Source organism: Diadema setosum, chromosome 22 (assembly GCF_964275005.1).
Source record: "Diadema setosum chromosome 22, eeDiaSeto1, whole genome shotgun sequence".
Lineage (NCBI taxonomy): Eukaryota > Metazoa > Echinodermata > Echinoidea > Diadematoida > Diadematidae > Diadema > Diadema setosum.
The window spans coordinates 28,716,098-28,732,487 of record NC_092706.1 but is presented as its reverse complement, the minus strand read 5'-3'; the positions used below and the strand labels follow the sequence as shown (position 1 = coordinate 28,732,487).

Sequence of the window (16,390 nt, the reverse complement as noted above, 5' to 3'; positions counted from 1 at the left end):
AAACACATCAAACCGTGGATCGTTTCATGTAACAAAGTCTAGAGGAATATAAAGAACTAGACTTGAACTTCAGGAATATTTCTCATAATGACTGAAAAGAGACTAGATGGAATCATGAGAATGTATCGGATGTATGAACTGACACTCGTGTGCGGTCTGATGGGATGTATGGATGTATGTGCAAGAGTATGGTGCACATGTGTGTGTTTGTTGTGTGCGCGATTGTGTATGGCACTTTTGGCCGACGAAATATATGTTTTTGTAGAGAGACTGGACTAAATAGTTGCGAGTTTTCACGTTCGACCGAAATCACGCACGCCTGCGGGGTTCCTATTCTGCACGTGGTAATAATAGACGACCCGGAATTCTCCAAACTATGCGGTTACATGTGAGCGATATCTGAAAAATGATAAACAGGAGGAAACTTACCAATACACCGTTTCTTTTGAGAGAATCGGGTTTCCATTTTTTGACATATCGTAAATTCTGGGAGAGAGAGAGAGCGAGAAAATGATGCCAGACAAGTAAGTTATATCTGACAAGGATAACGAAAGACACCTTCATCTTCAGAACTACGTTAATGGAATTTTGTTATTTGCCAAGAAGTGTTATTTTCAAAACGCCGAGCTGTCCGCGTAGCGGTGTGACAAGTTCAGTATTCGGTTTTGAAATATTTGAGAAGAGATGGAAGCGCGCAGGTGTTAATAGTGTGCTTTGGGTGGTTGTACAGGAGCGGGCGCGTAGGTCAGATCGGGCGGGCTCGACAGGCACCCCCGAAAGTGGCTTGGCCTCCTTTCTTTCAGTAACTCTCTCCTTTCAAATCCATGTAGGCAGCCAAAAATCTAGAGTACTATGTGTTCATCCACTCTGTAGATCACCCACAAACGCATCCAACAAAATGAAACTCGACATGTTTATAAATAGTTCAGTAAGTCGAAAAAAAAATGTCGTGTACTTTAAATCGTCTCGTTTTAGTCGATGATCGTATGTTGCATTTTCGTGTCTATTGATTTATAAAGAGACAGTCAACGAGAAATAGACGATATCCGAATATTCGAATCTGTCCAGCTTGTAGGCCTGTATGGTTTTAAACTCGAGACAAAGCAACAACAACGACAACAAACGGAACTGTCAGTCTGATTTGGAATATCAATCTCTATATATCATGAAAGATTCTCCCGTTATACCATAAGAACGAAATATCCCTCGCTCCATTATTCTTCGAAATAAATTAAGATGTTTGTTTTGCTCTGTCATCATGGCAGTATTGTCAGACGTGAGTCAGACAACACTCCTGTCTGAGTGCACTGCATCTTCACGTTGACGAGTTTTATCATTATGCGTCATAGATGAAGCAAAACAACTTGTTGTTTTCACTTTTTAACGAACTTAGTCATAGAAATGTGTTATTTCGGCTATGGTTTGCTTTGTTTTGGTGGCGTTTTCTTTTTCTTTTTTCTTGTTTCAATCTTTACTTTTTAAAGCAACATAGTAGTTAACATATAACAGATGAAACTAAAATTTGTCGATACTCGACAACGAAAAAAAAAAGACAAGAATGCTTGAATCGAGGCTAGAAGTCAGAGGGCAGTCGAAACTTGGAGGTGAATATCTTAATTGCTGGCTGGTATGCCTCGCTTCCAAGTTAGCCATTCAACATGTTCTGATGGATGTTATTAGATTTCTGATGTTGCGTGTAATCCTAACCATGCCGTTTAACCTCCTTCGGATCCCCGCCGAAATGGGGAGGCTCGAATCGCCAGCCGATACGTGTCATTTCTCGATTAACTTGGATGATAGCAGCAACAAAGGGTGTATACCTTGAGGAGGATGGGGTGTCAGGTAATGTGCCCCCTTTTGCGATATCACGAGGCTCCGTTTTGAAAAGTTCAATGTCTATTTTCTCCTCTAGAGATATAGATAAAGCGTGTATTTTTCCCCTCTGTCATAGCGTGTAGGATAATGAAATCACCGTTGAGTAATTACTAAATCCGGAGGGGTGGGGATAGTGAGAACCTACTTAAAACTGTGGTTGATAGGAAGTTGCAAAACTTATGAGCTGTTGCCTTTTTCTTCAGTGAAGCCTTGACATTGTCATAGAGGGATGCTGCCCCAACCAAGTGCCAATGCTGCACCCCTCCCCCCCCCCACCCCTTTTCCGTCAGGGGCATACTCTGTGGTTGCGTCATGTGGTTCCTCTTACAAGGCACTACCTTTGTTGTCCGCCAAACATGCTGCTTTTGGGACTTGTACCAAGTCACCCCGTGGCGTAAACCACAGTGAATTCGACAGTTGCGCACCTATTGCAATATATTGCAAAGCAAGCCAGCGTTCATGTGGCTTGATGACTACATTGATATCAAGAGCAGCCAAAATGACTTGCGAAATTGCCTGAAACGTCGTTTTCGTACAATATCATAAGCTGATGAATGGGGGTATTATTCTGTCGGAGGAATAAAGAGACTGATTTGAAAGAGAGGGGCGAAGAAACGGGCGGAGGCGGAGGAGGCCTGGGTGGGGAGAAAACGGAAAGTGCGTGAAATGTAGTAGTAATGGTATTGTAATAAGAGTATAACTGATAGCTGTGCTGGTAGTAATGACACTAGTTAATGTGTTTGGTATTGGTGTTTGGAGCACTGTGAGCAATTTTTAACGTATAGAAATGACACATGCACTCCAATAATTTGATGAAAAAAAGTTACGGTCAAAAAGAATGCAGTAGCAAACAAACGAGAGCAGGGGAATCCTCAAAATGGGGAGATAGGGGGAACTTTTCATCATTTATGGGCCACACCCCCAGCTGAAGAAGCGCCACGTCATGCCCCTGTCTCACATGGAGTTGAGCCTACGAGTGCCGGTGCAGCCACAGGGGAAAGGGAGAGGGGATAGGGGCAGAGAAGAAACGGAAAAATTAGGGAAAGAGAAAACGTTGATTTTTTTTTTCTTTGCCGGTAAAAGTTCTCAAATTTATTTTCTTTTCATCCAGTTTCGATACCCGGTACCCAGACGCAGTAGTCGAATTTTTAGGGATTAGTTAGAGCCTTTTCTTCCCCAGACACGTGCGTCGTGATGTTAAAGATACATTTTTTGATCTCGGACGCGTGTTTTGCTGAATGGAAGCAATAGGCCTAGTACTTCAACTTTGATCATTCACCAGCGCGCTGCTATTTACGAAGTGAATAATACCAAGGAGGTACTACGAAGGAAGGCCTCTAACATTTTATGCATTAGAAGATGCGGAATCGCCCGCCGTGAAAACAGCTAGGAAAGTGAAGACAAGTGAACGCAAGAAGACAAGTGTCACGTTTTTATCACGAATTAAGGAGTTAGTCTCAAAAATCATTATCCCTCAATCCTACCACACTTAAAGGCATAATTTACCATTTGCAGATGAAACAAAAACCTAGCATTAGTGCTTCAAAATAGTTCTAAAATATGAGTTAGGGATAGAAACAACCACTGTAAAAATTTGAATCCCTATGATCGATGTTAAGTTTGTTAAATACACAAAATGTGAACAATAGTTATAATAAGAATGTTTCCAGACTAAATCGTCTACAGTTACGGTTTATTGAGAAAAACACTGATATCTCCTTATATTTTAGGCTTTATTGCGAAAATTTTATATGGTAGGATGTTTTGTGATGCAACAGACCTACACATATGCATAAAATGTGATATCTTGAACATTTTTGAAATCACTGCTCCCAAAGGTAAACTGGACCTTTAAGGAGTTAGTTTTGTATTATCCCTCAAACCTACCACACTTAAGGAGTTAGTCTCAAAAATCATTATCCCTCAAATCTACTACACTCACTGTAAATGAGATGGAGAGGGCAATGCAGGATGACAAAACACGGTACACACACTTAGCTCCTCCGTTACCATGGCAACCAGAGGAACACAGTGCTGATGACATTCCGAGCGTATCAGGACAACTCCCCCGGAGGACTAGTCCCCCGGGGACTACTCCCACCTGACAGCTCCCCCAGAGGACCACTCCCCCGGAGGACGTCTCCCCCGGAGGACTACTCCCCCGGAGGACGTCTCCCCCGGGGGACAACTCCCCCGGGGGACAACTCCCCCGGGGGACAACTCCCCCGGGGGACAACTCCCCCGGAGGACAACTCCCCCGGGGGACAACTCCCCCGAGGGACCACTCCCCCGGAGGACCACTCCCCCGGGGGACCACTCCCCCGGGGGACCACTCCCCCGTGGGACAACTCCCCCGGGGGACAACTCCCCCGGAGGACAACTCCCCCGGAGGACAACTCCCACCTGACAACTGCCCCGGGGACGGCTCCTGGGGGACAATCCCATAACTGAACAGAGATGTTTCTTATTCGTGTCCTAGAAATTAAAATTGAATTCATCTGTGTAAAAACAGTATTCTTTTCATACAGAATTTAAATTAAAGTTGGCGTTACCTAAGACACGTCCATCTTTATCACAAAGTTTTTACTTTTTTACACGCTACATGTAATGTCGAAAAAAGTAGAAACGCAGGTCCATTTTATCACTGAAAGTTGATCAAGAGATGAACGCATTGACGAATACACGCTTTTGAGGGGAGAGTTCATTCCTTAGCATGTGTTATTCTTCATTATTTTATAATATTTTAAGAAGTCCATTCTTTGATGATTTTCCTTTTCTTTTTGCAATTTATGATTATGATATAGGAATATGTTAAATGAAAGAAAGATATTATTCAGAGGGGTGAAGGCTCAAATTTTTGAGTTTCTTCAGTTTGTCTTCCTCTACAAAGGAATATGTTGTTAGAAATACACATTGTACCCTTTTAATGGGGTTATGATTTTCATCTTAGATTCTTATGATAGTTACTATCCTATATGTCACTGTCAGTAATACTTTATTGTGCAATTTTCGTTTGTTATGTTGACTGTGAATTTATCTGAACATCATTACAATTCTTAATGGAGAAATAATTGACAGAAAAAAAAATATGAATATTCTGTGCCTGAAAAGACTTGAACGTGTAAAAAGGTAATATCTTCCAACAGCCCTGGGAAAGCACACCGGCACGACCAACACAAATCTCTCAACCACAAAGATGGGATGATTCGAGTTTCAATTAATTGAAAATTGAGTTTTGTTTCACACAGTTTTATTTGATAACGTTTGAACATGGAAAACAAAAACAAAAAAAAAATGTCTAGCGTAAGAGTAATTGAAGTTAGTATGCAAACAACACTTTTGCACGTAATGATATACCGGAGATTGTGGTATCAGATAATGGTATATAACACAGTTTACAAGTGACCAGTTCAAAGTGTTTGCTTGTCAGTACCAATTCAAGCATGTCACGTCTTCATCACTTTCTACATAGCAATGGGGAAGTTGAAAAGACAGTACAAATCGCAATGTCTAATGAAAACGGCAATGAGAGATGGAACAGATCCAGGTTTGGCATTTCTTGACTATCGGAACACACCGATCGATGGGCTAGATGCTAGTCCTGCACAATCGTTGATGCAGAGGAGGACAAGGACCACCCTGCCAACAGCTAGTCAGCTGCTGAAACCAAAAGTAATAAAGAATGTGCAAACAAAGCTGACCAAGAAACAAAAGTGCAGTAAAATTACTTTGATCGAAGCGAAAAGCGTTGTTGTTTCAAAGACAAAGTTTCCAAGAAGTTGCATAGTGGAATGTGAAGGAAAAATGCTCCTGTCAAAACAGAATTGACATCAGAAGAGGTACAGCGGAAAACAATCCTTAATGCAACAAAGCTAGATGACTCAACAAAATATCGTATCACAAGATCAGGTCATAAATATGGACCAGTGTAAAAACTTATCTATTTTATAGGATAGATACCGGAATTTGACGGGAAATGAAATGACAATGATCACGGGATTGTGATAATGTTTAGATGTTGAACTATTCATCTGGAGAGTATAGAGTTGGTTACATTTTGAGTGCAATAAAAGTGTTTCATCTAACTTGTCAAAAGTAACAGTTTTGTCGATTATTATAAGAGAAACAATGATTAACGTTTCTTCAAAGACAAAAATAACACATTTCTAAAAGTGAACAAAAGTACAGTTTACAAAACAATCACAAGTATTCCTCCAAGTGTGAAGAGCGAGATTGAACTTACATCGTTATAAAAGTGCGTTGTAATGTGTCATACAAAGCCGTGATATCTCAATATTGAAGTGAAGTGTTACTCACTTTACAAGTATCAGTAATGTTTGTGTTTATAAGATGTGTTGCTATGATTACACATGTAGTAAAGTTGAATGTAAGATATAAGATATGGCAAGTCAAACACGCTCATACAAGACGTATTTCCATTATTACTCAAATAGGACAAGTATATTGTGTGAACAACGTATCAAATAATTGTCATGATAATCCTAAAAAGACAATGGCTTATTAATTAATTTTCAGTGGTAGTTGATAAATGAAAAAATCTGTGTGAAAAAGAGAAACTTTACTTTTCTAAAAAAAAAGGGAGATGCTAAATGTTTGAAATTAGTACAGTTTGAACGCAGAGACTAGTGCCTAGCTATGCAGCACCAACCAATCCCCACAGAGATGATGCTGTTGCTATGCTCTATAGCTACCCCTCTCGAGAAACCCCGGAGGCAGATGTACTACCTCAGCAAACTTCCTTACTTGCACCCAAGACCTAGAAGAATAAAAACATATCAACCTATCACCTGCGTTTTAACAAAATGTGCACATATACTTTTTGACCAGTGTCCGTTTCTTCCCTTGGGCATCCGATGCAATCGATATCGCTAAAGCATTTGCATTGTTCAAACTCGTCATGATTGTAATACAACAAATTACTGCCAAGATCGTGTGCTTATTCTGACTGATTAAAGAAACAACTAAGGAACTCTCTAAATAACAGGCTAAATATTACAGTCGTCATCCCTTGATATCTCTTAGAGATGGGCTAAAGAGGATGACATTTTCAGAACATGCTCATCACACCTTAGTTTGATGACTTTGTGCCTACTGACACCATTTTTGAAAAAAAAAAAAGAACGAAAAATGCGAAATCCAGGGTGCCCCGGCCGAAAAGCTGGTCGCCGTTTCGGCTTTAAAAAGACATTTCTGGTTATAACTCGGCTATTTTTTGGTCAATTGTGATGGTTTTGGTGTCGAACCCCATGTTTTGGGGGTCAAGGAAATGGATTATAATGATAATTTTAGTGTAAAACCTAATCTTCCACATGATTCTAACCTTTTGCCCATATTTAGGCATAAAATTTCCTTGCCTTTTACCCCTACCCCAACTGCAATTTTTGCATTTTTTTTTTCTTTATTTTTTCAAGTAGTATTGACTACCATACTCTTAATAACAAGTTCTAGCTATCAATCTGGTGTTTTCTACCAACAATAGTACAGCAAGGGTTATGTTATACGTGTGTCATGCAGATACCGGTATGTGGCTGGTGCATTCAGGATGATGGTAACTGTGCAACCAGTGCTAATACTGTTTCTGCATTATAGTGCCCAATGGCGGTTGGAAGATATTACCTTTTTACACGTTCAAGTCTTTTCAGTAACAGAATATTCATATTTTTTTCTGTCAATTATTTCTTCGACATTAAGAATTGTAATGATGTTCAGATAAATTCACAGTCAACATAACAAACGAAAATTGCACAATGAAATTACTGACGGTGACATACAGGATGGTAACTATCATAAGAATCTAAGATGAAAATCATAACCCCATTAAAAGGGTATTTCTAACAACATATTCCTTTGTAGAGGGAGACAAACTGAAGAAACTCAAAAACTTGAGCCTTCACCCCTCTGAATGATATCTTTCTTTCATTTAACATATTCCTTATCATAATCATGAATTGCAAAAAGAAAAAGAAAATCATCAAAGAATGGACTTCTTAAAATAATGAATAATAGGTACATGCTAAGGAATGAACTCTCCCCTCAAAAGCGTGTATCCGTCAATGTGTTTATCTCTTGACCAATTTTCAGTGATAAAATGGACCTGCGTTTCTACTTTTTTCGACATTACATGTAGCGTGTACAATGGTAAAAACTTTGTGCTGAGATTTCAAAAACTTTGTGATAAAGATGGACGTGTCTTAGGTAACGCCAACTTTAATTTAAATTTTATTTAAAAAGAATACTGTTTTTACACAGATGAATTCAATTTTAATTTCTAGGACACGAATAAGAAACATCTCTGTTCAGTTATGGGATTGTCCCCCAGGAGCCGTCCCCGGGGCAGTTGTCAGGTGGGAGTTGTCCTCCGGGGGAGTTGTCCTCCGGGGGAGTTGTCCCCCGGGGGAGTTGTCCTCCGGGGGAGTGGTCCCCCGGGGGAGTGGTCCCCCGGGGGAGTTGTCCTCCGGGGGAGTTGTCCCCTGGGGGAGTTGTCCTCCGGGGGAGTCGTCCTCCGGGGGAGTCGTCCTCCGGGGGAGTCGTCCTCCGGGGGAGACATCCTCCGGGGGAGGAGTCCTCCGGGGGAGACGTCCTCCGGGGGAGTTGTCAGGTGGGAGTAGTCCCCGGGGGAGTTGTCCTCCGGGGGACAAGTCCTAGACCCCATTCCGAGGTGTTAGTTCTGAGGGGATTGTCATCGTTGCTGTAGTTTGTTCATGTGTTAATTATCTTCTCACGTGCAGTCATTTATTTTCAAAGGATCATCTATCATCTATAAACAGCCCTAAGTAGGCCTACATCATCATCGGATGTAAACATTAAAGTAATTGGGCCACAAATATTATTAAACGTGTAGTAACCATTTCAGTTAGGCGTCTTAGTCCTTTATCTTTATCTTAATTTCAGAAACCATACCAGGCCTCAGGACAGCAAGGACTGAATGTATAAATGCGCAATCGACATGATAAACCCATTCAAAACCACCATCCTGTCCACGTTAATCAATCACGTTGCATTCTACGATGGCTGGTTGCTAATGTCACATGCGTCAGACTTGTCAAACCTCCCTGCTCAAACTAAACAAAAATGTGATCAGTTGAGAGAAATGAAAACCGTCCTTGAAATATTGTTTATTACCATCTCTGAACAGTTTAAGTGTTTTACGGTCCTTCAGGGAAAAAAAGGGGAGAGAAATATCAACATTTGTGAATTCCTGATGTTGTATTTTTGACAATGAAGAGAGCAGTTAACGTGTGACCTCACGGGGCGATCTTTGCTGCCACAAGTACTCGATTTCTTTAAAGGACAAGTTCACCTTCGTAATTATGCACGTGGATTGAGATAATGCATCAATATAAGTAGGACACATCAGTGAAAGTTTTAGGAAAATCAGACAATCCGGTCAAAAGTTATGGATTTTTAAAGTTTCTGTGCAGTCACTGCTGGGTGAGAAGAATACAGTATTCTTGTTGATGATGTCATACGCGTAAAACGATTTAAAGGGGAAGGCTAGTAACTGATCAGTGGGAATCAGTGGAAATGCTGGGAGATGATTGTTCCAATCCTTATGGGATTCATTCAAGAGTTCATTGTATATCTATTGTTGTGTGAAAATGATTTGCTTCAGATTGGTCTCATATTCAAGTAATGTGCAGATTAATGCTCCGTCACTGACCAGGGACGCTAACCTGGAAGCATTAAACTGCACATTACTTGAATATGAGACCAATCTGAAGCAAATCATTTTCACACAACAACAGATATACAATGAACTCTTGAATGAATCCCATAAGGATTGGAACAATCATCTCCCAGCATTTCCACTGATTCCCACTGATCAGTTACTAGCCTTCCCCTTTAAGGAAAATATAAAGAGAATTCCACAAAATTTCATTTTTTGAAAAAAAAGTAGGCCTACACATTCCCTCAACTTGTAACTGATGTTAAGGGTAATATTTCTTCCTCTGCCTTCTGAAAGAGGCAAGTCATGTGCTGTTATGCGAGAAAAAGTGGAAACAAAATTATGTTGATTCTTGTTAATATTTTCTTTTATAGCGTTCTACACATATGACATCAGAAGCTGTAGGAGTCTTCACATCCAGATATCGCGAAACTGAAACTTCAAAAATTCATAACTTTTGAACGGATTGTCCAATTATACTCAAACTTTCATTAAAAGTGTTCCACAAATATTGCTGCATTCTCTCAATCTACACGTTTATGAAGGTGAACTTGTCCTTTAAGCCATACCAACTGTCTCTCCCTGCACTATTGAGCAATAAAATGAGGCACCTTTCGAGAAGCGTGTCTTACTTTGATGTTCTTTGCCAAGGACATTATTTTGGAGACATATCAGATTCGATTGAGATCAGGCGACGCTGAAGTACATTGTGTTTGCAGGTTGTATAGGCATTGATTGTCGCTATAGTTGTACAGAGAACTTGAACATCATCATGTAGGCCTACATTATTAAAAGGAACCACAATGAAATCGTGACGGTTACTCATTAATTTTTCCCCTTGCAGACCAGTTCATTGAACTCGTCTTCATTTGTATGATTGATTCGGCAGGCCTAGTTTAATGACAGTGATATATCTTCCTACCTGGGGCTGAGACAAAATTACAGCATATCGAATTTTGCAAATAATGCATACAGTCTCAGACACGTATTGACTGATAAATCTTGTGATGTATTGGGTCAATGTTAATGGGGTTGCTTAACACCCATTTACCAGGTGTATGTGTGGGGGGAGATGAGTGGGGACGTGGTTATGTTGAAGTTCACGGAAGCCTCATGAGTCAAACTTCCAACACACACTCATACTCACACAAGTGGCAAAAGATGCAGACATGCCTGTTGAAGGCCGTCAGTGGAGGTATCATGTGTTCCGTAGAGCTCCATGGTAAAGGGTTAGTCACTGACAGGCCTTGTCAACATTAAAGGGATAGACGTGTGTATGTGTGCGTGTGTTTGCTTGTTTGTGTGTGGGTGCGTTTGTGAAATAGAACCTGTTTCAAAGACTATTCACCATTTAAATTAATAACATACATTGGTTTCTTCTGAATTCATTTTGACTCAAACATCTTTTTTTTTCAAGTTGACATTTATCATGATTAGGAGGGTACCTACATAATTCGGTGTGTACAATCGATCATAGGAATTGAATGGTACAAATTAATTTTACATGTGAAATGCACATACTGTAGACCATCTGATAAACTATGAGGATTAGGATGCAAATCGACTGCGCCAAAAGTGTGAAAACATGAATTAAGTATTTACTTGAGCTTGATATTCTGATAAACAATTAGATTTTGAATGACATACGGGTTGTTCACATCTCCAGACAGGGAGTTTTTGTGCTCTTCGTAATATTAAGTCGTCTAACTAGGATTACCAACCCTTCATCTTACTCAAACTGCTGGAAACGATTGGCAACTCAAAACGTGTGCAAATCTTATAAAGATTTCTCCTACGTAGGCCTACCCATTTCAGCTTCAAAAATAAAATGACACTCCTATCTATCCTAGCCTTGTACCTGCAGTAGATTATGGGTTCGAATCTCTCTGGACATTTGTTTGTTTGTTTGTTTGTTTGTTTTTTAAATAGGAAATCGAGTATGATATAGCAGATGATTTATTCTCAGCACGGGGGGGGGGGGGGTGACAAGCGCTCAAAGAAGAAATTCACGAACAAGGGAATTGAGTGCCTAACGATTTGGTTCATCACCTTAAGACGTGGAGCCAGGTAACACCGAATATATCTAATGCTGGCTGCCCCGATTCTTCTTTGTCTTGAATAGACTGGATAACATTGATGTGTTATTGTGTGTATAAGGCTTGAGAAGAGGCTCCGTATATCTTTAGCCTCGTAAAAAACCAATTAACACAATATAGAATCAAAGTAAATGTTGTTTGGCGGCGACATTTTGAGACAGGTATAAAGCAAACATTTCCGCAACTACAAGGCACAGCACAGATTTTCACGCTTAGGGGCATGCAGTATACAAACTGTATATAATTGATTCCCCTTCCCCTCTATTACAATCATGGGAGCCTCGGCAGACATTCGCAGACGGAGTTGATTGTAACCGAATATTTCAGCTAGTTGTAACATATTCTTTGCGATCAATTACAAGTGCCACCTTGCAACAGGTCCCGTCTTTTATTGACTCATCCTTCTCTCGATGGATATCGCAATTATTTCGATTTCCATCGTCCTTCTCAGGTATGATTGTCCATTCATGTTTGGAAATGGATGCCGCGATGTGATTGATTCGAATTCGAGCCCCGCCTCCTCCTCTAAATGCGGACAGGCCCCTCAAGTCTTCTCGCTACACGGTTGCATTCACACTCACCCTATTGTCGCCTTTCTAAATCCACCTAGTAAATGTTTTGACCTCACATTCCAAACCTGTTTACCCACCAGTCGTCTTCAGCAATGGAGAGTTTTTCTGAAGGTAGCCACCATGGCAGAGATCCAACGCCATGACTTCAGCGAGACATGCTCGACTCAACTTCGACCCTACTCGAGAAAGTATGCCCCTGTTTTATTATGTAAAGTGAAAGCGCTTTGCAAACATGGAACGAGTAGAAATCAAAAAACTTCTACCAAGAATGGCCCGCACTCTCTTTATGCTCAGGTGTTAAGCCATTCGATACCAAGGTCTTCTTTTTACGTGTGCAGACGACATAGGCATGATCGGTTTGGTGTGAAAAGGTTTTTGCCATGGGGGGACCACACCTCCACTGTTTTAACATGCTGGGACATTGCAATGGGGAGATTATAGCGTAGGGGTAAACTATAGACGTTGGTTTTGAGCGCCTGTATTGACGCTGTCCTTTGTGAATTTGTTGTCGGAAGGCCTATACAGCGAGTGAATCCGATACGCAGCTCGGCTAAGCAGAAAGAGTCCAGAAACCTTACGTAGCTTGCACAACACAGTCTAGAAAATTTGTACGAGGCACATCAGAGAGAACTACAAATACAAATACATACAGATGTGAATGACATGACATGACATTACATACATGTAATACGATGTTAAAGAGAGAGAGAGAGAGGGGGGGGGGGGGGGTTAAACGGAAAAGGGGGAGAGAAAGATAACAAGTAGGCCCTACCTGTTCCTAAACTTCAGTTATAAGTCATGCTACATAAGTTTTACAGTAGATAGGCTTAAATGTTTGTTTTCACAAATCATACTTTTAATTGGCCTTTATTGTGGATTGTTTGTATCTGTTTATTGTTATTGATTGACAGTATTATATTCATCAACTGACCGTGTTTGATACTTCTCTTTCGCATCCTGCATTTTCAGTTAATGGAAGATGGTCGCCTCTGGCTGATATATAGGAGGTAATCTGTATCGAATAATAACGTCATTCTCCGATATTGTAGATGTTAAACTAGGCACTTACGAGTTGAGATTCACAGGAAATGCTATTTCAGCGACAAGAACACTTTATTCAGATTAATCCTCTCACTGTCAGCGACATACAGGAGCCTATTGACATGGTATATGTAAGTATGTTGTCCTTGAGACTGGATGAGTTGGAAAGCGTTGTTCATCATCATCAGCACATTATGTGATCTAGGCCTATATCTTAAAGAGTGTCGACATTACAGTATGCTGCATAAAAATAACGGCCTGGCACCCAAATTCCAAAGATGGTCATGCTGCAGAAGATTTCAAGAGCGGAGAAGGCCAGCTTGTGGATTTTTTGTTTGTTTAGACCACATGATGTAGTAGAGCACTGATTTTCCATTTATGAAACACCGTGTACTTGTGAGCTATTGGTTGAAAACAATTGCAGTTGAATTTAAGTCTAGTAAACTCCTGCTGAGGTAGCACAGGGTGTAAAATTAGGAGAACTTTGGATCGTTTTATAGCGCTTGTTTTCCAGGGTTTTTCCATGCTATTGTCAATCATGATTGTGAGAAAATGAAATGTGATCGTGTTCTTTGGGAAAAAACAATGATAGTGGTAATAGATTCTGACAAACTCGTACAAGTACACTTTGCTTGGTATCTGCTTACGTCTCCTGCGAGACTATAGTATGGTGTCAACTTCTGTTCAGACCATCGCAATGCGTAGAGTACTGTTAATGCATCTACAGCAAAGGGTTTTGGCCTAAAAATGAAGAATGCAAAAAAATAGGCTCTGTAAGTTATAACGCCACTTCCCTTGACCTGTTCTTCGTGTTTAGACTAATGTCTTAGCCTTCATAACCTGGCAGTTCCACATCAATTTTGGATTAAAAACTCTGGAATAGTTCAAAGAAGTCTATCCTCCTTCGCTGACCCAAAACTACACAATTTCGGGGGGGGGGGTGTTGCAAAGATATTCCTCTACCACTAACGACTTACAAAGGTTGACCTACATCTTCCACTTACATCTTCCACTTACACTGCGATTCCCATATTCAATATTAAGTTGCCAGTAATGACCATTTAAATTGTAGTACCACTTCAAATACTGAATTTCATATTTGTCGCTACACTGATGGTATTCATCACGTTTGGTAATGTTGTATCGGCGCTTACAAGTCCAGTAAGTCTTTTCCTTCCTCATGATCAAGATGCGCATATTTGTGGTTTGGTTGGTCAAGTCGTAGGAAATCATCTCATATTATTCCAAGCGATGTGTGGTCATCGCCTGTCATTGTTCTGTTAAGTGGTCAAGCATTGAGTGTGACCAATTATTAGTCACTCGTCCAGACTTGTGGATTTCTCAGGATCAATTACACCGCAAGTACAAATATTTTGTATAGTAGGAACATTCCGAACAACAAACCACAGCTAAAGCTTCTTGAGTACAGTTAATCTTTGCATGTAGTTTTCTGTCTTATTACTCTGCATGCTCTACCTTGTTTGGGGATTTCTCCTTTATCACTTACTGAATGTGACTGAGGAGCAAACATTCCTAAAATACATACGCTGACCTCATGAACGAATATTTCTGACTTCTGATGCGGGCATTAATTTGAATGAAACCTTTAAGGCTGGCGTAACCGACGAGGAATGCCCTGAAAACAATGAAATGGGGGTGCGAGTTTGTTTTGTGAGTTGGGATGATTCACGTGCGACGGCATTCCGATCCTTGGTCGCTGGGAATAACCACCATAAAACTCTTGAAGAGGGGTAACCACCATAAAACTCTTGAAGAGGGGTGATCTCTCCCCCATTAAGGAGGCGTTAAGTCGCCCATTTAAGTCTCGGAACAGAATGCGGACATGGCGGATGCTGTATGTACCTTCGTCCCATGCATAGACAAACGATGAGACTGGGTACGAGTGACAGCGTACGCGAGCAGCGTTAAGCATTTGACCAGAATAATCTCCATTGAGAATGATTAACTCTGTAATACGATTAGCCGGCTCGGTCGCAGGAGCACGCACTTTTACAAGGTTGATGTCTCTAAAAGCAAACGTTAGAAAAAACACTTAATGAAGACAACTGGTTTGAACAATTAGAACTGCTAGAGGTCGCCTAGCATGTATCATCCCATGTTAAGCTCTCCGCTGTGACTGTTTTTACGAATGTAGTGAATGAATGTATAGGACATTAGTCATTCTAGTGATGATTTGCCCCTGATCGCGTCCACGCAACATGAATTTCAAATTAGTCACCAATTACATCTTACTCATCTCTCGCACTGTTTTCTTCAAGTGCTAACCATATCAGCCGCATTGTTAATTGATTGTGTGTGTTGCATTCAATTGCAAACCGTTTCAGGTTTAAAACGTAGGTCACAGTAACACAAAGACTCAAGAGGACAAAACTAGGCTCGTTGCGTAATATTGGTGATGAAAATTCCCTAATGTCAATAGCACCAGTAAACATTCAGATAACATACACGATGCAGTCCAGAATTGTTGAATTAACCATGGCGCGACGACGAAGTGTTCGTCGTCCCGCCACTACAGAAACCAACACTATAGCTTTGTTACGTGTAACTTCTTAAAAATGACGCAGCAGTCAACGGATATTCACATCATGGTGATTGTTATGATGATAATGATGATGATATTGATAATACAATGGGATAATAACGATGTGCATGTAATTAAAATGCTAATGGTGATGATAGAAATCATCATTATCAACATCGTCGTCGTAGTCATCGTCATCATCATAATTACAACGAAAGAGGGCGCCGTTTTATTTACCCAGTGGGTTTATTACCATGGCACTAACAGAGGGCCGGACCTGACATTGTCACACTATGATTACAATCCGTCAGACTTCGCACATGAATTTGTTACCAATTATGTCTGTGCGGAGTTTGTGAATGTATGTTGGCTAATGTCTTAATTTGATTGTGTAACTATTTTTCATTGGTTCTCTGGCTGTTATTTTTTTTTTTCAGAGGACAATGTGGAGACGTGTTTAATCATATTGTAAGTCGGCAAATAATGAGGATAATGTGGGAATTGAAACTGTAAATGAAATAAAATAGAATATTGTTTTCCAAGGAGAGTATGATGAATCATCCAACAATTTTATGTG

The 16,390-nt window shown here is 40.4% G+C and overlaps 1 protein-coding gene across 1 annotated transcript in view; it reads left to right on the top strand.

Moving 5' to 3' along the window:
- Positions 1–16,390, top strand: part of LOC140245274 (myosin light chain kinase, smooth muscle-like) — a 172,134-nt gene that overhangs the window by 118,479 nt on the left and 37,265 nt on the right. The window lies entirely within an intron of this gene.